Source organism: Cyanistes caeruleus, chromosome 1 (assembly GCF_971803275.1).
Source record: "Cyanistes caeruleus chromosome 1, bCyaCae1.hap1.1, whole genome shotgun sequence".
NCBI classification, from domain to species: domain Eukaryota; kingdom Metazoa; phylum Chordata; class Aves; order Passeriformes; family Paridae; genus Cyanistes; species Cyanistes caeruleus.
Genome location: NC_141701.1, coordinates 93,087,242 through 93,113,327, shown reverse-complemented (window position 1 = coordinate 93,113,327; position 26,086 = coordinate 93,087,242). Strand labels below are relative to the sequence as shown.

At 38.7% G+C, this 26,086-nt stretch overlaps 2 long non-coding RNA genes across 3 annotated transcripts in view; one reads left to right on the top strand and one right to left on the bottom strand.

Annotated features, from left to right (window-relative positions):
• The window catches only part of LOC111923732 (uncharacterized), a 227,430-nt gene that overhangs the window by 48,478 nt on the left and 152,866 nt on the right, over positions 1 to 26,086 (bottom strand). Inside the window, exons 6-8 of the long non-coding RNA XR_015274046.1 lie at positions 20,775 to 20,845; positions 7,697 to 7,808; positions 5,478 to 5,581 (exon numbers count right to left, since the gene is read on the bottom strand). This is a non-coding gene — a long non-coding RNA (uncharacterized LOC111923732). The remainder of the gene's footprint in view (positions 1 to 5,477; positions 5,582 to 7,696; positions 7,809 to 20,774; positions 20,846 to 26,086) is intronic.
• LOC111923731 (uncharacterized) lies at positions 27 to 25,503 on the top strand. Of its 2 annotated transcripts, XR_002861234.2 has the most exons (4): positions 27 to 234; positions 1,106 to 1,225; positions 21,182 to 21,264; positions 24,120 to 25,503. It is a non-coding gene; the product is annotated as an uncharacterized LOC111923731 (long non-coding RNA). The 2 variants fall into 2 exon arrangements; XR_015274048.1 differs by lacking the exon at positions 21,182 to 21,264.

Sequence of the window (26,086 nt, the reverse complement as noted above, 5' to 3'; positions counted from 1 at the left end):
TTATGACCTTTCCTTTATTCCTTCACTTTTCCCTACTCCCTGGTTACTTTATACTTTGTCTTCAGTTTCTACTCTTTCTGGTTTTTCTCACATGGTATTTTTGTTCTTCTTTTTCAGAAACTTGTGCTCTGTTCCCATGCTCCATGTCTATATTAATGTCTCTCTTACTGAGCATTGCTGAGCAGTCAAGATGAAGCTAGGATCTAGAGCTAACATTGTCCAAATGGATATCAGGTAAAGATAACAATTTCTCTATCACTAAAAGCAATTTTGTATATAATGCAAACAGGATTAGAGAACTTTTTAATTGGGGAAAAAAGTGGGTTCCATTTGTCTTGAAGTTATCCTTACACTAGGACTCTGTTCTTAAGTGAATATTAAGATGTTAAATAAAATAGAATTTCACACAGATTTCATAAAATACTAGGTATGCTTAATCATGTGAGACTCTTTTATTTTTAAGCTGTCTAATAGCTAATACTTTTCCTCCTACCTTAATTACAAAAGATAAGGTGTTCCCACCAACCATTAACAGTTTGTACTTGTATGGTATTTAAGTTGCAAGTTTATATTTCGATTTTCTTACAAGCTGCCAGAGTTATATTTCTTCCCCAGGCTGTTAAAGGGAGATGCTGGATCTCTAAAAAGTGCAATGTGAATTACCATCAGTTGCAAAAGTGCTTAATGTTCTTGACAAACCAAGGGGTTTGAGAAAGCACAGATCTAAATCTACAAAACTAGAAGTCTGTCAAAAGGTGGCCTGCTGCATGAACATCAAATCAAAGTGATCAATACCAGTGTCTGGATTCCCAGTACCCAGACATTCTGTGCCCTTTGCATCAGCAGTAAACAGAAATTAAAAAGTCACAGAATTGTTAGGGTTGAAAGGGAGCTCTGGAGATCACCTTGTCCAATCCCCCTAAATGTTGACTTCATCTGCAAATTTGGATACCAAAATATTTTAATTAGGTGCTCAAATATGGAATAGTATGGTTGTTGGCAGAGAAGCTTTTTAGAGTTTGTTTGGAAGTTTTACACTTTCTTAGTAATTTGGGTGAAATGCCAGGGAAAATAATAATTACAAAAGAAGGCTGTTCTCTTGCAGATGCCAACTGTACTTCTTTGAGTCACAGAGAACCATCTGGTTATCTGAGTTTGATGTCATGATGTGCTGTGATATTATTAGACTGCTTAGCTTGATGCATGAGAAGGATACAGATTTAAGGTAAATCAAAACATGCCTCATATACACTTATTTTTGATGTTCAACTGTGCAGTACTTTGGGGGCTGAAAGCTTAAGGATTAATTTCTCATTGAGTGAAGCCAAGGCAAAATATTCTCAGTCCAACAATTTCTGAAACAATAAAGGCAGATTTAGAATTGATCTTCAGATATTTTATTTTTAAAAAAAAAATTTAAAAAATCCCTCAAAAAATTTGCTCAGACACATTTATCTACTTAGACTGGATTTGCTCTTTGTGTCTCTTACACACACAAAGCTCTCACAATCCCCTCTTCAAAAAACACAATTTCATCATCAATTACCAGTGTTTTGCTCCTAGATGTAAGAAATAAGCTTTTTCAGCAGGAAGAATCATTCGCTGGCACAGCCTCTCAAGGGACATGACAGAGTCCACGTTGATGGAGGTTTTCAAGATGCAAGTGGGCAGAGTGCTAGATAATCTGACCTTCATTTGCCACAAAAGTAATGGCTACACTTAATATCTAAAGTAGCCAGTGAGAGCATCTTTCCCCTGATTTGTGTTTTAAAAATCACAGAGGAGTAGTATTTAGGTAGAAAGACTTGAAAACATACTTCAAAAGAACTTTTTTAGAGAGGCACAATGTTTTGGTTTTGGTTTTTTTTCAAAAATATTTACCATAAAGCAACAGGCAAAGGAGAATTACGTATTTGAAGAATAACATGTTTTTAAGCTGCAAGAAGCAAATCACCTAGAATGTGTATACCTCCAAGGAAAATTCTGCTACACAAGATAGTCACTGCAGATTACTGATGCTGTGCTATTTCCAGCTGTTCATTTTCCAAAGGTAAGCGAAAAAAATATAGTTTTAGATTGCGGTAAGCAGTGATTTGAAGCTAATTTTGTACTTTCATCTCCTTTCCTCTACTCACCTTCTTTTCACCCAAAGTCAAATTTTCCCGTAAGAAAATAGGTGCTTGCCCAGGAAACATTGTAAAAAGCATTTAAATGGATATGTCATGACCATGAGCAAACTCCTAAGGAGAAAGAACAGAAAGCATCTCACAATCTCAGCTAAGGCTAGCATGTTTCTAAACGAATGTCAAGGTTATGACATATGTCAGAAACCATACGTAGAGTTCTTTTGATATTGAAAAAAATAGATTGCATCAAACGAGCTTGAAACAACATTTTTTACCTCTTGTTACTACTTGTCTACATCATTGTGTGATTTTGATACATAAGAAGTATAATATGTTTAAATGAAGAGTTCTGTGTCTTGCAGACAAGATGTTTATTATTTTTTAGAAAGAATTTATTCCAGGATGTTGACTTCAGTTCAGTGATTCCTCCTCTGGCCCTTTCACTCTGCCCCACTTGAGAAGAGATGAACATGTGTGGAAAAGAAGGGAAAAACAACCCAGAGAGGATGGGGACAAAACTGCCAAAGATATATAAATATGAAATAATAAAGGAAAAAATCTTATAGAATTTTTAAATTACTACTGTAAATAATAAGCTGAGAGAAACATTTAGAGGTCAGCAGTTAAAAAGAACTGCCATGCTAATTAATATCAAAGTTATGGTTATCAGGTTATGGTTAACAGTTCCCCTAGCTTTTCTTCTTATAGTGTATTTATTATTTTCGCTGAAAATACCTTTCTTTTTAGTAGCTTGGAAACGTAAGCATCTCTGTTGGTACAAAGCACCTCTGAGCACTGCAGCATTCTTTGGGAATCCTGTATGTTCAACACATACAACAGAGTTGTCAGACTCACTACACACACTTTTACCTCCTCAAGGGTTTAGAATGTTTAACTGTTTTAAAAGCTAGAGCTCCATATCTTTCTTCCTAACATTCACTGCATATTTCTAGCACTTGAAAGTCCCTAAAAACTTGTTCTCTCAAGCATTGTCGTCCCATTTCAGGACCAAAAGGGCACATACTTCCAATCCTTACAGTCACCCTTGAAATCAATGAGCAATGCAGAGCTTTCTCCCTGTAGAGATTAAACAAACCACACAAGTTTGTTCAGACCAAGCCTGGGAACAGAGACCAGGTCTTTTGCATGACTGCACGATGCATTACTGAAAGGTTATTCTGCTGACCTTTGGTCTTGGTCACAAAACATTACTGATAAATCATTTTGATTAATATATTTTGTTTGGGTTCTGCTTTAAGGCTTGGCCTGCTGTTTATTTAAATGATTCTCAGGTATTCCTGCCCTTGTACTCACCAGTGCCTATTTGCACTGTCTGGTGAGGAACAGTTGTTGCATTAAATCCCAGAGGAGGCGCAATCTCTAGAATTATCTTAGGCTGAAAATTGAATTGAATAAACAAGAAGCGTTACTGCCACACTGTTTGGATGATTTGCAAAATAACCTGCAGAAATGCAGAAAAGCACATTACAGCTAGGAGCAACAGAGGTGTTGGAAGGACAGAGAGAAGGTGCAGCATGTGCATAGAGCTGTCTTTCCCTAGGTTTCCCAAAAGCAGCTTGGGGAAGGCCCATTGTGGGGAGAGGAAGCTGGTGCACACTGATGAGGAATGCTTGAGTGGAATAAAGTTATGCTAATCATAAGGCTGTAAAATATGTACTGCACAGCTGGAGGCAGAAATCAGAGCACTGCTCTTACTGAGCTGAGTGTGAACCAAAGAAATCTAGATACAGGACTGAAAATTTCTTGAGAATTCCACATTGTGTGATTACACAAAGAGCCAAGATTGTCTAAAACTGATAGTCTTAAGTTTTTTCATTTAATTATATCACCCCAATACTATCTTAGTGCTCTGCTGATAACTACAAAAATATTTCAGACCATTTTGAGGAAATATTAAGGGGGGCTGTTGTTTTTTTGCAGAATCATACTAGAGCCAGGATTTTGATTCAAATACCATCATTACTTCATATTCAGATAAAAATTATGAACAAAAGATTTTGTACACAAAAACATATTAAAAAACCACCAAACTTTCCAAAAGGTAATAGAAAAAATATTGGCAGCTGTCCTACAGCATCAGAAATACACGTGCTCTAATACTTCCTAAGGACTGCATTCTGTAAGTGCCAACTACAATCCTAAATATATGACCTCATTCATAAAAGTATGATGTCAAAGCTCATGCCCTGTATCTATTTTCTTTAAATTAGCTGACATTAAGCACAGATTCCATATCTGAGGAAACCAACCTAGCTTTGAAGTGTTTGCAATACTGCACCAGAAGCTGTTTTGATTTTTACCACCAGGCTGCTAGATAAATTCTAATCTCACCATCAATTACGAAAGATTCTTATGACAACCTTGATTTTACAAAATTAGGTTATCTTCCAGCCTGTGGACATTTTCCTGTTGCATTCTGGGTTAATCCACGTGTAGAGCTCACTTCTGTCAGAATGACAAAAACCAATTGATTTTGTTTCATGGTGTATTCTTATCAATGCTCTCTGCTGCTCTTAGCCAGTCTTTGACTGATAGGGTGTTAGAGGAAAGGTCCATTAATTGATTTGTAAATAATTACAGCTAAGTCTTCACTTTTGACTAGATATCAATAAAGGCCTATTCTTTTTTCACTGTTGAATGCTTTTAAATAAGCTTCAGTGTCGAACTTTCAGCCACAAAATTCATTAAAATCATTAGATACTTTTAGAGTAGCACCCACTGGTGATAGCAGAGGCAAGAGTGTGTCAGCATTTCTCTTATACCACTTATAGGAATGGATTAGAGAGAAGAAAAATAAATAAACAAATAACATGCCTGGGAAAAGAAAAAAAAAAAAGAAGAAAATCAATTATTTGTTAAAGTGGGATTTAATTTTCAGACCTGGTGGAATTTTATCAGCTGTACAGAGTTAAAAAAAAAAAAATCATATGCAGTACTTGGTATACGTGTTCCTACACGTGCAAAGAGTAACCGTTCCTTACTTGAGAGCACACATGGGCACAAGTAGTCTGTCCATCCATGTTTCCAGCAATTTTTGAGCCTGTTGACTAAATTCAGACACATTTAACAAAGGACCCATAGTCTCAAAGCCAGTAAGCTCCCACAGATTTTATGAAAATAAGCAGCAGGGTATGTGCAAGGGAGACCTACTTAGTGCCCCAATGGAGCAGAAGTCTGCAGAATGAGCTCCACAGCACTTAAAACTTGAAAACTACACCCATCTGGGAAAAAAAGACATAGCCAAAGAGGCTAGAAAGTAGACACATGAATGCACGCAGCCTATTTTCTAGGCCCTCCAAGTGGGGGGATAAAATAGCAGTCAGAACTCACACGTCAGTCAGCATCTGCTCTCAGAAATCCAGGTTTCACTGATTTTAAGTTCTGGGTTTAAGGTTCCCATCTTCTCCTTAGCACCACATGCATAACAGAAAACCCTGCACACAAATGTGAGTTTTCAGAGGAAAGTATAAATTCAAATCTGAAAAGTTGCTATATTTTAGCAACCCTTTCATAAACAGTTAATATACTGAAGCTGCAACAAGACCACATTGAAGTTGTCACACACAAAAGGTACAAATACCATTAATATAAGCAACATATAAGTATCATATTTTGATACTTCATTTCTAGTGGTCAGCACAAGGCAAAGCAAGTTATATTTAATTCCCTGTACATAATACCAAAAAAATGAGATATATACTCATATCAGGAAACTGTCTGTTCAGCATTATAAAAGAACAGAGCAGGAAACCTTCATTATTGCTGCTTTCCAGTGATCACCATCTCCTTCACATTAACAAGCACATAAGATTTCCACCTAGTCAACAGAAGAGAAAGATACTTCTACAACAACTGTGCGAGTTTACTGTATAATTTTTTTTCTTAGTATCTCTTAGAAAAAGTATCTTTTCTTAGGCAGAAAGTATCTCATGCTTTCTGCCTGACCAATATCTATGAAACTTTCAGTTCCCCCCACCTTCACTGGAAGAAACCCTCCAGAAGGATCTTAAGCTGCAGTGCACCTTAACTAAAAAGCTGTGTGTCAGCACACCATCAGGTCCATGTACAAAGCACAGCAATAGCAGGGATTTGTGGGTTACAGCCTCTTTCCTGTGACATTTCTCATTTTATGCCCAGCCAGTGCATGCTGAGCATCCCACACATTGAGCCATTTCAGGTACATTGCTCACAGTGTAAATGCATGAGTCACTCTCACAGCAAATTTGCCCTAACACTTATAGAGAGAAATTCATTAATAAAAGAGGCAAAAATCCCCCTTGTTCTAATAGCAGAAAGCTGGAAAGCTCAAAGATTCCCAGTCTCACAAATCCAGGGGAGGCCATAGCTGGGGACAGTAATATCACACTTCCCAAAGTGTGATTCCCAAAGGTCTTCCAAGGCCTGGTCCCCTCATCCAGCTCATACTTATTTAGCTACAGTGGCACCTATGGACACTGTTCTGCTACCAAGGGGAAAGTCCATAAAAGACAGAGAAAGCCAAGCCAGAGGGAAGCTGCCAGCTACAGCCTGGCCATGTTGCATGGTCCTTGTGCACTTGTTTCACTTACAGGAGTCACTGGGCTGCTTCAGCAAGATTTGGGAAATGGGCAGATGTATTAAGTAGCCTCATTCCACCTGAAACATAAATAATCTCACATTTGACATCAGCACTACACATGGGGAAGGTTTTCTGAGGAATACTTTGTCAAGGACAGCAGTACAATCTCCTACCCATGAAGCAAACAAACCTCTTACCTAATAAGTATTTTTCCTCAGTTAGAGTAGGATTCTTGTGTATTGTTAAGGATTTAATGGGAGACTCAAATGTAACTTAGATAAACACACCGTGAGGAAAGAAAAGCCAGCAATGTGTTTCTGTTAAAACCTCTCTAACCTAAGAGTCTCTCTTTAAGCCACTCAGAAAAGCCTTTAAAATCTGATAATCACTTAATAATATTTCACACTTGCTGCTCAACCTGAAAACCTCAGCTACAGCTTTTGTAAACTGTGGCACCATTCTTGTTCCAGATGGCTTGCAAAATAATTTATAAACAACAAAGTTCAGCAGGTTCATAGCAGCTGTTCAATTCCAGCACTTTGGCCACCCACTTCAGCATAACTGAGAGCTTTCAATCAGTTTCTTCCTCTCATGGGGCCTTCAAACAGCACCAGAGCATGTGTTCAACATGCTCTCAGAAAGTAGCCAGCCAAATAGGGAGGGTCAGTCAGCTAGGCAACTCTGTAGCATACTCACAGCATGCTCTCACACTGCCTTCTTCCTTTATTTTTTTTAATACATAAACCTGGTTGAGAGCAAGTAGGAAAATGTACCAGAGTTTAAAACACACCTTTGTTAAAACACACAGTTCGTACAAAACAGTTCCAGTTTGTCATAGTTCAAATGCTGAATATTATCTTCACAGCAGGAATATACTGTAAATCCAAGCATAACATCTCACAGGGTCAGAATGGCTTTTTTTACTGGTTTAACTAAGTGTATGCTAAGTGTTATAAGAAATAGAGTATGTCAGAAAGGGGCTTCTCTGTACCTGACAGATTTCCATGGCTATTTCTGTTTCTTCCTCTCCTCTTTCCTTGCTTGTGTTTACTTTGGCTCTGTTTTTCTTGTGTCCTTTCAAAACCTCCTTGTCCTGGGTTGGCCTTTGGGACACAGAGGAAAAAGGAGGAGATATTGCTTCACAGTCACTTTAAAGGTCATGCAGTCTGAACTGGACAGGGACAAATTCCAAGTCAATTTAAGCTCCTCTGGTCATGGGCATATCCACACTAAATATTCTGGAAACTGCACAACAACATTAAGGTTGCATTAAGCCCAATAAAATATACCCTGCCTGTCAACATAGCTGATTAGCCCAGGCTCAATGCCCCATGAATCACAGACATATGGTTTCCAGGAGGCTCAGGATAAACAGAGCAGTATGGAGGCATGCCCTAAGCACTAAATACGTCTGATGTCTGCAAAGAGTGTCAGGGCATCAGCACATTCAATCGATCCAGGACAGCAGCCCCCGGTGTATCTCATCATTTCAGCTGGTGAGAAAGAGGCACCTTTTCTCCTGAGGAGTCTAGTCCTAGCTTGGTAAGCTTTTTACAAATTAGGGCTGATTTGAGCTTGTTTGCTGGCCACAGCTGATAAGATGCAGCATGCTGTGGTCTGCGGATATGTTTTCTTGCTTCAGCTTACACCAGCATGCTGAGCCTGAAGGGATGACTGGCAAGAATAAGGTGCTTGTGGTGGAGGAGACCACCTCTAGGCAAGCATGCAACTGAGAAAAGTGTTCCTTAAAAAAACATTCAGCAGCCCACAACTCCTGGAGCAACAAACAAAGCCAGCCTGACGCCGAGGTTTGTGTATCATCTCACTAACCAATGGCCAGCTAATGCTGTATTCTTCTCCAAGGCATTCTCCTTCTCCCACAAATTCTGTGGTTTCCACAGCATACACGAATTTGTCAAAATGAAAATAGCACAGTTTTGCTTTATGCTAATGTTTGAATGTAATTTGTATTGAGCTATTGCATAAACATTGGTTAAGAGCTAATTGGGGGCTTTTAATGGGTCTATGTCCTGCTCACAATTGCCAGGAAGTATCAGTGTGTTGAAGAGAAAAAATAATTCCTTTAGTTTTTGACACACAGCAGAGGTTTTTTACTAAAGCAGACAACTGAAGCAATCATAAGATCTCCAATATTTGCAAGGAGATTTTCAGTACAAGAACTGTCTGCCAGCTGTCTCGGAAGTGCCCAGGAACCTTTCAAAAACCCCACAGGCAACAAGTTCTGCCAGCAAGAGTAATTTCAGTAGCACACTGCAATAAAACAGTGTTGCAGAAGCTGGAGAGCAACACAAACAGGTACCAAGCCCACAGAGGGATCCCAAACTGCAGAAGAAATCCTTTCAGCTTGTAGAAAGAGCCCAAAGGTCTCCATGACCCCTGCTGTTCCTGTGTTCTGCTCTCAAGGAAAGGTTGCTCCATCGGGGCTTTTCCACACCACATCAATAGCCAGCTGCAGGTTTGGACAATGGGAGCAATTTGAAGCTGGATGAATTGAAGAAGTCAAGAGCTTCTCTGGCATAAAGTCAAAGTTTGATGATCTGCATTTAACAGCCTTAGAATCCGGGGAGTAATTAATAAGTAATTTAATAATAAAAAGGAAAGAGAAGGAAGGGCAGAAAGAAAGATTCTGCAAAAAAAGCATAACTCTCAGGAGCTCTCTGAGCCCTGGAAAGGTTTCCTAATAGGACAGTGAGGACAACAGAATACAGTCAGTCAGGTATTGTCAGACAGACAGTTGTCAGGCATTCTGGGATTTTCATCCTACTGCTGCTTGACGGGCAAAGCATTAAATTCCCTTCTTCAGGTGCAAACTCTGTTTTAACCCTTTGTCCAAGAAAGCTAAGATTCCTTTCCATTAAAAATGGAATTAAACTACAAAATACAGAGGTGTCTAGGGATATACAAAATAAAAAGCTGTGTAGGTTTAAAAAAAATGAAAATCCACCTAATAAGGGGTTAATTACAAGGAATCTGGTTGCTGATTAGCATCTTGTGTAGTAAGATCAAAACCAACAATTCTGCTGTTATTTAGATAGTGATAAGAGTTAACTCTGCATTCATGTAACAGTAAAGTCAGAATTTTTAACTGCAGCTCTATTGTAAGTCATGACTTATGCTTGAACATGATCCCACACCAGCAGATTTTCAGACTGACATCTAAAATTACACAGAACATAATATTATTATCATAATGGGGTTTTTCACCCCCTTTTGCTCTAACTGGGACAGGCTAAATTTAACTTTTCGCACAGGACTAAATATGAAGGGATAGGGTTAGGGTTTTTTTTTTTTAAGTGAGAAAGAAATAAAGAAAGAAAGGGACAGGGGGTGCAAAATTACAAGGTAACCACCTCTCCTGTTCTCTTCTCACTCCTCTGGGAGATGCCAGACACCAAGGCAGCCCTCATCCTCAGTTTGCAGAGTTAACAAACGTAACACGAATATCGGCATAGGTGGTAGTGGAAGTAATAGATTGGACTAAGGTCTGGCTGACCACACAAGCACTCCAGGGATGCACTTTTTCACATGCCATGTGTTAAAGCACTCCTCAGTCCTCTGTGAGCGGTAAAGACAAGGCAGCAGAGCAGGGGCGCTGTGCCTTACGTGCAGAGTTCGGCATGCGGCTGAAGGCAGACAGCTTACAACCACAGAAATAGCTCGGGTAGCCAGCAAATCAATATTTGTGTGTTACTGTTCTCACATACATCCCATTTGCTGATCCAACACTTGTTCCCGCAGAAACAGGATCAGAGCGGCTGCCGGCAGCCAGCAGGCAACCAGAGCCAGCTCCCCCTGGAGCCGGCGCACAGGTGTGCTGCCTCCAACCAGCAGGCAAAGATCTATGACTTCTTTTAATTAAGGAATAATCCCATTACATTACAAAAAGGACTTGCAGAAGCGGACAGGTTTTTCTCCAGCATTTCTCCTCCTCGGCAAAACATCACGGCTCTCCCTTCCCAGCACGCAGCAGCTGCTTTGCATGACTTCTTGTCCTATTTCTGAGCAAACCAGACCAAGGAGCACCATCTTTGTGTGTGACTGGCAAAGAAGTTCCCTTCCCTTACAGTACAAGGAAACAGAAACTAAGAGGAAAGGAAGGATGTTTTCTGGTAAGTGTGCATTCAGTTGTGCTCTGCACCTCAGTCTAGCAGAGGAAGTGATCATTCTGGGGACAGCAGCAACTCAGCATCTGTGAGGACATGAGAGATGGGCTGCACACAAGGGTGCTGAGAGAAGAGGTTACTGTTGTAGTGTCTGCTCTCTCTTGACTTTGAAAAATCATAGAGACCAGCAGAGATGTCCCACACTCAGAGCAAGGCCAGTGTTGCGCCCACCTCCAGAAATAGCTTAAGGACAATATAATGAGTTGCCAAAGAATGGGTAAAGAGGATGTCTGGCCTGCCTTGACCAAAGGAGTACAGCTTTTAATCATACAAACTGCCCCAGCACTCCCCCATTGTATTCTTGCATAAGGGGAAGTTATGGATACTATTACATTACCAAAAAGAAAATAATGTAGAAACATGCAATTCCGCTCTACATTCCCAAAGATGTATTTGTAACTCCCGTACAAAATACAAAATCTTCATGTGCTTAAAATCTGCACAAGATAAAACAGTCACCCCAAGTAATCCACCTGCAACCCAGCCCATTAGAAAAGCTCATGTCAGGATTAACAGACTAGATCTGACAGAAAAATCTTCTAGAAAATATATACATGGATGCCCAACTTCTAAAAGCTTTTCTCAGCCCTACAGACAATTCCTCTGATAGGCCCAACACACCAGCCTTCTTTCCTTTCCTTATCTCAACCAGCAAATGAATGTTATTAAATACACAATCTTTCTTCAGTGGGCTACACAAACAAAATACGCACAATTAATTAATGCTGCAGTCATTTCTTTGATCTTCCAATGAAAACAAAATTTAAAAGTCATACTATTTCAGCCTAGAAGCTTAGAGTTAAAAAGCTTAGGAACTCATCCGGGACTTTGAATCCAAGAATCATTGGACTGATGTCATTAAAAGAGCTGAATTAGACTTGTAATTATTCCCTTATGAATTCTGCCGTCTATGTGAGAAATAAGGGTATTCATTTCTGTCCTCAAAATTGATTTACTTTAGGGAAAAAAACAGAAGGGTTGGGGAGAGCAAGAGCTTGGCTTTACTGTGCATCTGATAGAATACAAGGAAATAAGTGTCAATAGCAAACAAGATCTCTGCCAGTCAATAGGAGTTATACCTTCTGTTTACACGGCATGGCAGTTTCCCTGAGACCCTCAGCATAAATCCTATCTCCACAGTTCCAGCTGGCTGTCCACTGCTTAGTGCACCAGCACTTCATTAACATGCAAATGCTTGACAGTTATTGGGCTTAAGTACATCTGCATATTTATAAACAGCCATTCCAAACCACATCCCCATTTAAGGAAACTGCTTAATGGCACTGAACCTAAAGTCTCTCTCATACCCATTAAACAATAAACTGCAGCCAGATTCACTTATTTTGTATTTTTATGGTACTTTTAAAAATACTTCACACATAGCAAGGTAAAAAAAAAATGTGTCAGTTGATTTGTTCTTTTGTGGCAAACTTCTCTTTATTAAACCCCATTTTTCTACTGAAAAGGCAAAAATAACTGAAAAAAAGGTTATAAATCTATATAAGGTAAATTTGCAGCAATAAAACCCAACCATCCAGTAAACCATATTTATCATTTTATCCATAATCTGTAAAGTATTGAGTCAAAATATGCAACCTCTGAATTTTCAAAGCAAAAGCTTGAGAAGCATCAGACAACCAATGCACAAAATTGAAAGTTACCCCAAAAATCTAGACTTGATTTCTTTGCTAACAACAAGAATTTTTCACATCTAAGGATGATTTCTATGTGTCCTCCAATCTCACATCATTGAAGGCACATATCAATCCCAGCATAGATACCCCTACTTCTAGCAGCACATTCTATCCAAAGCATCTGGAATTTTAACATGAAGTCCTATACATTTTGCCATGAACTCAGATTTCTCAAAAATATTAATGAAAATTATATTTAGTAATAAAAGAATTTAAAAAAAAATTTAAAAAATCAGAATTTATCTTTAAGTGAACAAAATCATGCCAAAACCGGCATGTCACTAAGCAGCCATGAAGTATCAGACACACCTACATGGACAATTCCTGCACATGAATTATAAGACTTGAGTATTTTTGTTACATATACTCATGAATGTGTGCTCTACTTGCATGTGTAAAGAAAGTACAGGTCTAAAAGTCAAATGCCTTCTCTACAGAGACCTAACCTGGACAATCCCTGCTATACAGATCACATAAAAAGCTCCATTGCATCTCCTGCTTCTGGCCCACTATCCATAGAAACAATTTTAAGGACAATGGTGGTGAGGAGAAACTGAAATATTTGAAATGCTAGCACAATAATCTGAAGTGTTACATAAATACCACAGTAAAATACAGAAGCATAAGCACTGCAAGCTTCATTTTGCTCATATTTGGCTATATTTATATCACTGCATCAGAGTCAAGTATGTTCTCAGCTCTTTCTGGAGTTCTCTAAGAAATGTCCAACAAATAAGAAGTCATGGAACAAAGAAGATATGTCATAATAACTACCACTGCACAAAAAATAAACATACTAGGACAAAAATACAAAAATCTGTGAAACCAAACTTAAGAATTCATGGTGGGTTTTTTGGTTTTTGGTGGTTTTTTTGGTTAAGAAAATGTGCGATAAACCCAGATATGCTCAAATGAACAAAATATGAAAAAAAAAATCTAGACAGCACTCAAAAACTAAGTATTGTTCATTTACAGGAGCCAAATTTGCCTGCATATTTCCCATTCTATGTATAGGAAATGTTGTATAGCAAGAGTAACAACTACAGCAAGACAGATGCACACATTTTTGTCTACACATGGGATGTTGAAGCTTGATTACAAGATAATTCCATATACAATTAACATTATATACTATGATCATTCTGAAAATTAATGAAAAAAGTGAAGACAAAACATTTTCATGAGAAGATACTTGTATTGGTTTTGTGTATTTAAGATGAGCTCTGTTCTTCCTCCACACCTTGATTCATTTTTCATAGCCTCCAATTAAGAATAGGAATGCACCCAACTAGGACTTCCTTTATTCCCATTGCCTAAAATTTGGCCCCATTAAAGCAGACAAAGATTAAAGGTAACATTTTTAAAAATTCCTAACACATTTTAGCTTTTAAGGCTCTTCCTCAGAACCACGCTCAGAAACACTGGAAGTCAGTGAAGCAGCCTTCAATGTCCAAACATTATATAAAAATACTGGTCTTCGAAGCCTTCAATCTATTTGTAACTTCTGAAGGTTTTACCACCAGCCTAGCAGTTTTCCCTCTGGTTTACCTTCCCATAACGATAATCAAAAGAACAGGCTTTTTGTTGAACAAATACTTCACAAATGCTAGAATGCATGGTGGGGTGGTTTGTTTTATGAACAACTGGTTTGGGGTTTTTTGAAGATAAAAAGTTTAGTTTTGTGGTTTGAGTTGGCCTGTGTACCATTTGGGCATCCATTTCCATTCTTGCACCAGTGATGACACAGCTGAGGAAATAAAGACCTTATTGGAGATAATGCACTAATCATCAGGAAAATTTAATTTTGCTGCAGCTTAGTGTTAAGACGAAGAGCTGGTTCTTACACAGCCCTTTGATGATGCTCACCTTACCTTTCTAGCTCAACCTCCAAATGAGAGAAATGCTGCCTACAAGAGATTTAATATCAACGTGACAAATCACAGTTTCACATAAATTATGAACATAGTATACCAAAATAATATCAGAAAATGGTGTGGGAGATACAATATCACATCACTGTGACCATCACTTGAATTACTTTTCCTGTACCTTGGTGTGTGCTCACAACTGAGCTCTCTCTGATAACATAGAAAAAAATAATGGATCAAAAAAGCCTGCAAAAAGACGTCAGTGTCTTGCACTTGGGACGTACCGTGACTTCTGAGTCACTTAATATGTGCCCAGTACGGGGTAAAAAATAAGGACACCAAGTAGAGATTTTGGAGTACACTATGGTTAAAACAACTTTTTATCATGAGTGCCAGGAGAGGTGTTTAGGAGCAGTCCCTTCTAACTGAGGCTGAGCTATACCTGCTCCTTTCAAGCTTCCTCACTTTGCTTAAGGTCAATACCAAGGATTTGGAAGATAGATCAAGTCCAAGAAAGCAAAATATCTGCCCCAAAGAAATACTCCTTCGTTTCTTCCTTTGATATGAAGTGTTAACCAGAGTTTAGGGTCTTTGAAAAGACCCTGAAAAATCATGTTACCCCTTTTGATGAAGCCAGCTTTGAAGACCACTGAGTAAACAATCTCATTTTAAAAATGAAAACTCACTCTGCCTTGGACTAAGTTCTAGTTTATTTCGATTACCAAACATCATTGGGAAAAAAAAAAAAAAAAGGAAACTTGCAATTATATAAAGAACAGACAGGAATCTGAAATTCAGAAAGAAAATCAGACCCAAGGCATCTCTGACCAGCATACTCTTACCATCACAGCACAGCTGATTATTGCCCAGTAACTGCAGAATACCTTGAATATGCTAACAACAGAACATTTTGAGGAAAATAAGAGTTTAGTACACTTTCTTAGTCTTTTATAAAACTAATACTTTTAGCTCAACAGCACGCTCAATTACCAAGTGGGTCAGATATTTTTACTTTCAAAACCTATTTTCCAGCAAATTAAACTGTTTGGCCTGAGATTTTGCTTCTGTATAAATATAAAATTCAATTCTCATAAACAAATGAATTGAAGAATACACACTGCAAAATTCTGATGGCCTTCCCTTTGGGAAGCTGTAGAAGACACTTGCTTTGGATCAGGAACTGACAGCATGCCTGCCAGTTATGCCTGCTTTTTCTTTCTATTTTTTTTTTTTTTTTTCAACTCAGAATCTTCTCAGATCTCTCTACCTGGTAGAAAATTCAAATTTGTGCACAGAAACTTTGTAAAAATAACTTAAATTTCAATACATAAATTCTCTTAGATTGTGCTGGCAGGGCTTTCCGTGCAATTGCAACTAAAAAGCTGCAGATAGGCTGTAGAGGATCGCTCTGCTCCTTAGTTGGTGAAGTACCACAGAGAATTGCAGGAAAGAATTAATTATTTTGCCCTCATATCAGAGCTGAAACAGCATACAGCCAGTGCAATTTGCTCTTATACTGCATAAAGGGAAAACAAAACATCAAATAGCTTGTTAGTTTAAAGACTGCTTTCTCTTTGAGGGGAGGGAGCGGTGAGAAGGGATGTATATGTAAATGAGGCAGAGAAACTACAGAGAAAAAAGATGCAAGCATATAATTAAAATCTGTATCACAATGCCTACATACAACGTACCCACTGAGATTACAGGTCCAATATTGATTCTAGCATCAAACTTTTCAATGTTACATTTTACAACTTAATCGCTTTCTTTTAAAATATGCTTTTCATGTGCAATCTCTATTGTAGCACAATAGGCCCAAAACGATTTTTCAAACAAAGATGGACTTTTATCGAACAGAAAGTGAAAACTTTTGAACTCTGATCCCAGGTCTTTGATGTGTTCCAAGCAGTTAAATGTCTGAAGCCACACAGTTTCATTTCAGCTTGCACAAAACCAGAAGTTCTTCTGTGTGTTATGGTGTACACCTTCATAATGAGCTTCCACCTTTGTAAGAGCTCCATGGTCAAGTGTTAAAGACAGATTCACATTCAGGTCTGACCTGAGTAGATTTTGCAATTTTAAGGTGACACTCCTGAAAGTATTTATTTCTGTATTCAAACATAGTATTAAAAAAAAGGGAAATGATCCTCTGATATGGGGAAGGTATTTATTACCTGAGCATTTTTACCTGTGTTTTATTTCTCCAATAAAATTGGGACTTTTGACTGGGTAAGAAAGAGGTTTCTTGAAAAAAAAAGGAAAAACTGCATCTTTATTAAATCAAAACAGATTTGGACACTTGTCATTCTCCCAAAATGCAGATGATTATGAGGCCTAAGACAAGAAGCATAAGCTTAGCAATTTGGGGTTTTTTTCTTAAGGCTCTGGCTGTCTCATATGTCAGACAGGCATGTGTATTATGCACATCCAGCAGGGGACAAAGATCAGAAATTTAAAGGAGCTGTTTGTGATTTTGGATGGGATGTGGCACACAGATGAAAGAGCAAATATTTTTCCCCTTGGTTTAATGCTAGCACTAGATTCCTAAATTAAGCCCAGCAGGAAATAAACATCCACCACAGATTTCAAAAGATATCTCACATCTTTGTATTAAAACGTGTTATTTTAAGAGTCCCAAATGCTGCATGTCTGATTTTTATTAAGTCCAGAGCCAACATAGGAAGTGTTATTTGACTTTACTTTAAAAGAAAGCAGAAAATATCAGTGGACAATGGGATGTAAATTGCAGGAAGCCAAAACAAAATTGAAGAGTATGAGATAATGGGCCTGATGCTATTATCTAGAGGAATACTAAGACCACAGGTTTCAAAAAATTACTTTGATAACCTTGAGAGCTCACTCAGACTACAGAATATCAAGTCAGCAGATTTTCCAGGGGGAGTGGAATAGTCTCAATTTTTCTCTTCCAAACAGACTGGGGATATGTTTCTGACATGCATTTCTGATTTCCTTATAAACTAAATAGCTACAATGTTGTAGTCCAAAGGAGAACATAATTAAACATCACTCCACATCTTCCTCACACATTTCATGTGTGTAGTTTTTGGTGAAAAAAAATAATTCTATGTCCCTATACCAATGCAGTTCCAACTCTGAAAATTGCCTGTACCAAGTCTAAAACTACCAGCATAAGATTTTGCTCTGCTCAATCACAATACACTAAGCTTTTATTTTGGAGTTTGCAGATACTATTTTTTTTTCCTCTTCTTTCCCACTGACTTTGATGATGTTTTGGGATTAAAACAAGGAGTAGACAGCTCCCATGAGATGAAAGACATAGCTGCAAAGAACACTTACTTAGAAGATTAAAAAAACCCAAAAACAACCTCTTGGAGTTTGAGATGCTGTTATGTATTTATTTAAAGAAACAGTCCCTTGAAGGGGCTTAGGGTTCAATATTTTAAATAAGTTTGTGCTTTATCAAACCTAGTTGGAAATAAAATGCCTTTTTTAATTGCCAAGCTGATCAAAATTATAACAGTACATTCCCAAGTAAGCTAAATATATTTTTACAAGCAGAAAGAATAGCTCCAAGTTCTTTTGCAAACAGTGCCAGTAATAGAACTTAAGCTTTTCTGTTTCATGGCAAATGACAACTCCTAGCAGCCCTTACTCCAGTGACACCATTTCAACAAGGTTCCACACATCCCTCCTCCATCAGCTAACTCCCAGCCAGGCAGAGAGGGAGCCTTGCTATGCCAAAGCCTGAGCCATGGTTCAAATGATTCAGCCAGCCTCTCAGGCAAGATGGAGTACAGACCTGGTAAGCTCACACATCTCCCAGAAAGGACTAATGTATCTTCCTCTTCTAGCCAGTCCTATATTTTATAACATTTTTATTGTTTTCGCCTTCCAACTCTGCCCGAACCACTGATGGCCAAGACAATCAAAGTTATTGGATGAAGGGATGAGGCAGAAGAGGGGCAGAGGGAGAAGAAAAAGAAAAAAAGAAAAAGAAGAGACAAAAAAAAAAAGAAAATTAAAGAACAAGTCTTGTTTTCTTTGGGAAATAGGCTAACAACTTTGACAGCAGACAGAACTGTGTGCGCATGAATGAGCTTTCTCACACTGCTGGGTCAGCTGACCCAGAGGAGAAAGACCTTTGGTTTCTGCTCCTGACACCACTTCTGCATGAAGTGTAAGCCAAGCTGATTTATGCTTCCGTTTGTGCAGGCTTAGAATAAGCCCATAGTAACTTACATACATCTTCCACATTGTGAACAAGGGTAATTTATTAGGAATAACAGGCTTTGAGATTCCTGGGTGAAAAATGCAAAGAACTAACTCAGTAGTTTCTAACTCAGAGCCTGATTGGCATCAGCAGATTCACAGATTACTTCAGGTACCAACATTCACCAGCTTGTGTCTCCAAGTTACAGGTCTCATTTTAAGTTTCCAATACCTGCAAACTTGAGAAAACTGCCTCTGTGAGGTTTTGGCTGTGAGGTTGATGAGGTATTGGATTTACCATGAACTCAGGTTAAAATAATGCAGGACCTTAAGAAAACGCTGACAAAACCAGAAGCAAACACTAGTTAACATCCAGAGTTCATCTCTCATAAAAAAACAGTGAAACTACACTTAGAACTCCCTGAATGTTTCTACCTAGAAGTGTAATAAATTGGCCCATCTTTGTAAAAGATAAGTTCATCCTTTGCAACTTTTCGTTTACATACATTATAGTAAAAAACATAAAAATTGTGTTTGCAGTTCTTTGCCAACTTCTGAATCTAGGAAAGAATGTTTCCTCCTTTCATTACATTTCTTATCTTGTTAATGTATTTAAAGTTCATATTTCTTTACAATCCTAAAATGCTGATTTATCCCTTTATTATTTGATCCTCTGTTTCATTGCAATCACTAGGCTATTATGCAGGCTTTATTATCAAAATTTCCCCAAATATTATGAAGCAGTGGCACTTTGTTAAATTGTTCCAGAAGCCTGAAATACAGAATTGCTTTTAAAACATGATTTGCTTTTGTTTTCAAAAACAGGTGTGACATAACTGCTATTTATCACACAGAGTGATGTCATTGTATTAACATGGGCAGTGGCTGTCTCTTGGACATGTATGCGCTCAGTGGTCTTGCATTTAAAGCATAAAAAAATACAGTTAAAATATTTTTAAAATTAAAAATATGAATTATAACCATTTTCATGGAAATTCTGGTTTGTTTTTAATGCTGCACTGCCAATAGATTTGTCACTGGAAGCAAAAAAAAAAGTTTGGTATCATTATCTCAGCATATTCAGGATTTTAAACTGACCAGCTTACAGAATTGATTTTAAAATATTCAACTTAGGGAAGTAGGGAGGAGATGCCTGGGAAAAAAACCATCAGTTCTATCTGCAGAGTGGAATTGATTATATGTTCTGGATGGCTTATGCTCTAGGACTATAAAAAATTGCAGGTGACTTTGGTTACTAGAGGAGCTATTAGTCAGCCTGAATTATTGACATATTTTTGTGCAGTGTAGCTGCAAATATCTCCCTCAGTTTTCTTTTTCACTCTCAGAATGTAAACATTCAGAGCTATCATGGAAAGGAAGGTCAAAAGGTGTAACACAGGAACAAGCTATTCCAGAACCTAAGATTCCATCAAAACTAAACTTTTATTCTACAGCCGGTACACAGGAAGAAGTTTACATCTTCTCTTCCTTTAGCTGGTCTTAAGATCACTTCATATCAAGATATAAGATATATCAAAATAAAAAAATATGTCCAAAGACTGTACCAAAGTGTCCAGAGAAGGTGTTGCTTCACCTTCATTTTACCCTTCATTTGATGCTCAAACACCACAGACCAAAAGGATTCACTGAGCAACAGGGAACTATGAAAATGAAAACTATGAAACTATGAAAATTTTTCTTTATTTATCTTTCCCATCATACTAACATCCAGTCCCTTAGGACAGGACTACACTCTTTTCACAAGATGCCATTCCCTTCCAATACTCTGAATCAACCATGCCAGTCAAACAAGTGATCATTAATTATTTGGCCATACTCTTACTATTCAGTGTGAAGTCCCATGTCTTGTTTACCATGCACTGTTCCAAGCCCGATTTGAACAATGAATTATTCATTTGTTTGTGGGTAATCCTACAGTGCTCATCACAACATCTGAATGCATTACAAACATTAAGTGATTCATTTTCACATCATCTTTGTGTGATGATATGAATGATATCATTGTATGCACATTACAGAAGCGGGGGCATGACACAGGGATAGTAAAGCATCTGTTAATTCCAAGTACACAAATGGAGGTTTGCAGGGGCAAGTTTCTTCAAAATACTTACATTTGTCACACCATTCTAGACAGCTTCATCAGTACGTGTGGATAATAACCAGAGGTGGTCTCAGAGCAGGCCTTTAAAAAATGAGGAGAACAATCAGAATTCCCTTAGCACATGAAAGCATTTTGGTTCTAAACTATACTGTACATTAGATGTGATGAATAAAAAATGCAGACAGTGGAAGGAAAGAAATTCTTAGAAGAAGCTGCTACACTGCAGAGGTATAAAAGAAGGTAAACAGCAAAAACTCAGATACAACAGTGCACAATAAGAATTTTCACTGTGTTGCTTTTTCAGAGATCATTGTATTTCAGAGAATATCTATTTTTCATTAGACATAGGGGAAACTGAGTGATGAAGCATGAAGAAAAGGCTGAGGTGCTTAATGCCTTCTTTTGCTGTCTTTACAGTCAGGCCAGTTGATCTCGGGCTGCCCAGCCCCCTGACCTTGAAGACAAGGAGCAGAATGAAGCCCAGTGACCCAGGGGAAATGGTCAGTGTTCTGCTATGCCATTTAGACACATGAGCTCATGGAGGCAGATGGAATCCACCCAAGGGTGTTGAAGGAGCTGGTAGAGGTTCTCACTGAGCCATTTTCCATCATTTACCAGCAGTCCTTGCTAACTGGGGAATTCCCATCGACTGGACATTAACAAATGTGATGCCCGTCTACAAGAAGAGCTAGAGGAGGATCTGGAGAACTACAGGTCTGTCAGCCTAACCTTGATAGTAGGGAAGGTCACGGAAGATCGGTTTGAGTGTCAACATGCAACATGTACAGGATAACCAAGGGACCAGGCTCAGCCAGCATGGGTGTATGAAAGGCAGATCCTCCTCAGCCAAACTTCTCTGACTGGGTGACCTTCTTGGTGGATGAGGGAAAGCCTGTGGATGTTGTCTACCTGGAAGTGAGTAATGCCTTTGACACTGTTTCCCATGGCATTCTTTTGGAGAAACTGGATGCTAATGGATTGGATGTGGGCACTGTTCACTGAGTCAAACACTGGCTGGATATCCAGGCCCAGTGAGTGGTGGTGACAGGCCAGTCCTGTTTAGCGTTTTTACTGAGGACCTGGACAAGGGGACTGAGACCACCCTCAGTCAGTTTGCAGGCAACACCAAACTGACTGGGTGTGAGTCTTGATCTGGGGCAGGGTAGGAAGTCTCTGCAGAAGGATCTGGACAGGCTGGACTCATGGGCTCAGGACAATTGTATGAGGTCCAACAAGGCGAAGCTCAGAGTCCTGCACTTGTGTCACAACAAGCCCAGGCAGTGCAACGGGCTGGGAGCAGTGGCTAGAAAGTGAAAAGAACCCAGACATGTTGGTTGACAGTGGCTGAACATGAGCCAGTCTGTACTCAGGTGGCCAAGAAGACCAATGGCTTCCTGGCCTGTGTCAGGAACAGTGTGGGCAGCAGGAGCAGGGCAGTGATTGTCCCCCTGTACTCAGCACTGGTGAGGCCACACCTCGAGTGCTGTGTTCAGTTTTGGGCCCCTCACCACATGGAAGACTTTGAGGGGCTGGAGCAGGTCCAGAGAAAGGCAGTGGAGCTGGGAAAGGGTCTGGGGCACAAGTCTGATGAGGAGCAGCTGAGGGAGCTGGGGGTGTTTATCCTGGAGGAAAGGAGGATCAGGGGATCCTCTGTTGTTCACTACAACTGCCTGAAAAAGGAGGGTTTAGGGAGGTAGTTTGTTTCTTCTCCCAGGGGAGAAGGACTCACTGCACAGCCAGGAGCACACCAAGACTGCCATCAGAGATTAAAAACAGCTTGGGACTGTGTGTTTAAACAATAGGGACCATCTTTAATCTTTCCCTGTTGGATGTAATTCACTCAAACACATCTGACCTCATTTAAATATAATTAAATATCTCTACATGCTAGCTGTAGGTATAGTTTCTATTATGACAACTTTTTCCACAGTTTGATCCTTTTCCCAGTGTCTAAACCTCACAAAATCGTACATCCAGACCATCTGCCATTTTATTTAGCATCCCAACAAATGACTATCCTTACGCAGGGTTTACCTTTCTACAAGTGAAAACAGTCCCAAATGGTGTTAAACTTTCCTAAGTGACAGACCTGAAGACAAAGCTGCTACAGTGGAAAAAATCCTTTCACAATTACTGTACTACAAAAATAAAGGGGTTTGTGCTTCAGTTCCAATAGCCGTGGTGTTTCGATGAGAAATACAGCTGGATATGCAGGGCAGCACATATTTTGTGTTCAGGAGCTGTAACACAGCCCAACAGGCTGCTAGTTATAGACCAACATCTATTTTTCTGAAGTGACCCAAAACCTGTTTTCAGTTCTGCAAAAGGTCTCTTACAGACTGTGAACATGTTATTGGAAGACGTCTTACTCCATGCCTTCAGAAATCTGATTTAATTACTCTAATCCAATTCGAATTATAGAGGAAGGGCAAGCAGATTTTTCCTATACACACTTGCACTGTCCTTCGTTCCTCGATGCCATTTTTTTTTCATGGTTTTCCAGACAACACAGGAAAACTCCCTCATAATTCAGTAATCCAAATTAATTAGCTGCAAACCCAAATGACTCCTCTAGTCTTTGCAGAAGTCCCCATTCATCATTCAGGAAAACGGGGATCAACACTAAAAGTGGTGGTGCTACCACAGCAGAATCAGGCTACTTTGGGTTTCTGGCTCCCTGTGAAAGACTTCTGAAATCACCTGGAATGTCTACCATATAGCTGACAGTATCACTGTCACACACCAGATATCAGTGCCAGATGTACAAGTCTGAATCCAGGTCTAGTGGGAGAGTTTTATCACCTGAGGGAAGGCAGAATGTCGAGGAGAAAAGGTTGTAAGGAATTCAGCAGGGAGCCATGTAAGTCAGTCTCCTGGCACTTATGTGTTATCACTTGCTTGGTTCCAATGCTTCAATTTCTGTCAGTCACTGGTTTTAAAGAGGCTGAGTTTAAAATGTTAACCACTGCTGAAGTCACAGGCCAACCATCAGACCACACTGACACCAAACCTGCTGGATGGGAGACAGCGTGGAAGAACTAAGCCCACATGGCCATCTCTGCTCAGGACTTGAGCTAATGCCCAACTCCTACTAACTCATGTCACTCATGGTAGCTGTGTCTTCACATAAAATTTTCTACCCATTTATTTTGGTCTCATTACATATTACACGAAACTAAAAGACACTTTGGCTTAAGTAGATCAAAAAAGTAAACTTTGCTTTGGGAAATAAACTTATCTCAAAAATCCAGCTCATCCCAATTTTAATATAACACACACTCCTAACCCCTCTACAGGCTTGTTAGGAGACTGCAGGGATTTTTCAAACACCATTTCCTTCTTATGTCTGTTTCAGAAGCAAAGTTGACATGTGTTACCAGTGAGCAAGCCCAGGAAGAAATCAGATGTGAGCACTTCCTACTCAGAAGAATGAAGAAGCTAAAGCAGAAAACATGAATTGCGGGCTTTATGATAAGACTGAGATCCCAAAGACTAAAGCCTGTGCTTAAGCTTGCGACAGAAGAGAAAGGTGAAGTAGTTCAAGACTCAAGAGTGTAAGCTGGTTCAAACAAAAGTCAACAGTCACTAATTTTAACTGGAACAAAAAAGGGCAAATACCAGTTCCACTGTAGCTGTCTATGAAACACCGATTATTTTAATACATTCAGACAAAAAATCTGCAGCACAGGCATTTGATAGTTATAAATCATGTAAAAAATATTTGTATTTGTGCTGAAATCTGAATTTGCTGTTACTTTACGCTTACCACAATATTTGTAAACAAAAGAATTTCTTAAAAATTCAAACACCTGCTAATTCATAATTGTGTAAATAGTTTCTCTATCTACTGGTATTCAATAATAAAAAACCACATTTTCGAATGCAGTCCTACTCTGACAATAACATTCACCTCACTTAAAACTCCTATATTACATATATATTTTTTTTTCCCTTCAATACATTGTTTAGATTATGGTTTAAGTTACACCATCATAAAACACAAATTAGCTTCTGTTTGGGGGCATAACTAGAGGAGGCAGGAATAAAAAAGGATCATTTCTTTGTATCTACTTAATTTAAAAACCCATATTTGAAAAAAACCAACAACATTATTAAAAAGTAATATTGGGCTATTAATTTGAAAAACAAATGCTGTAGGCAGTTAAAATATTGTAAGTAATACCACATTATTTTAATAAACTACTTGGGAAACACTTACATAATATTAGGTTAATACACAAACCTTAAGTGCTGCTGAGTTTGAATACAGTAATTTTGCAACTGTGCTTTAACACGGAGCCCAAGTCCCAAGGCTGTGACAGATTGAGCACTACAGAAACTTTACTCTGTCCCTCATCAGCTGCTAGAAGATCACTCTAATGGCTCCCTCAGGCTGGGTTCAAGGAGCAACTGCAACACTATAGGAACGGCTGCAAAATTTGATTCCTTCTTTTGTAGCCTACTTCCCTCGGGCCAAACTGCAGAGCTTTCACATAAAGGGGTGACAGGAATAAAAAGGAGATTTTTGTCTGTCTTATACACAACAAATAAAATGGATTTCAAGTCTCACAAAAGAGAAAAGCACCTTCTTGTCCCGTCACAGGTTGCAAGGCTGTGGCCCCACTGAGTAAGCCCCTGAAGGAAGAAGCTTTTGGCTGTAAGTGTAGTACCACTGCTAATCTATGAACATTCAAACCACACCAACAGAACAGGAATGAGAATGGACTAAAAATCTTGATTCTTAATAGAATTTTTAACACACTTTTAAAAAGATGTTTATGCATTTTCTCTATATTCTCTCTCCTGAAGTTTTATAATAAAATTCAGTCTTACTGTCAATTTTTTTTTCACCTCTCTCCCTAAAACTGGAAGTCCTTGAAAGAAACTTTGCTTTTTATAACAAGGAGCAGCAAAGCTTCACAGAATTGCTCCTCTCCAGGTGCAAAGATCACAAATATCAATCAATATCTAGAGGCTACAGTCCTAGATTGAGGCTGGATTAAGTGCTTTGCAAAATACTTACTTCATATTTAAAACAATTTTTTGTTTTTTTACAGCCAGCCAGTGACTGATTGGAAAAATGCTGGAAATGTGCCAGGTGCTCTACTCAAAACATCTTGAAACAAACTGCACTACTGTCTATATTTGGAAACCGTAAAAACTTGCAAAACTAAAACCATATACTTGTAAATATATATGATCAGCCTTCATGGTTTTCAAAGGAAGCAAGTACAGATAAACTACAAGGATAACATATGGCTGGATATGAATGTGGTTTACATCTGTTACTGGTTAATTAGCTCAAACTTTACCCACAGTGGA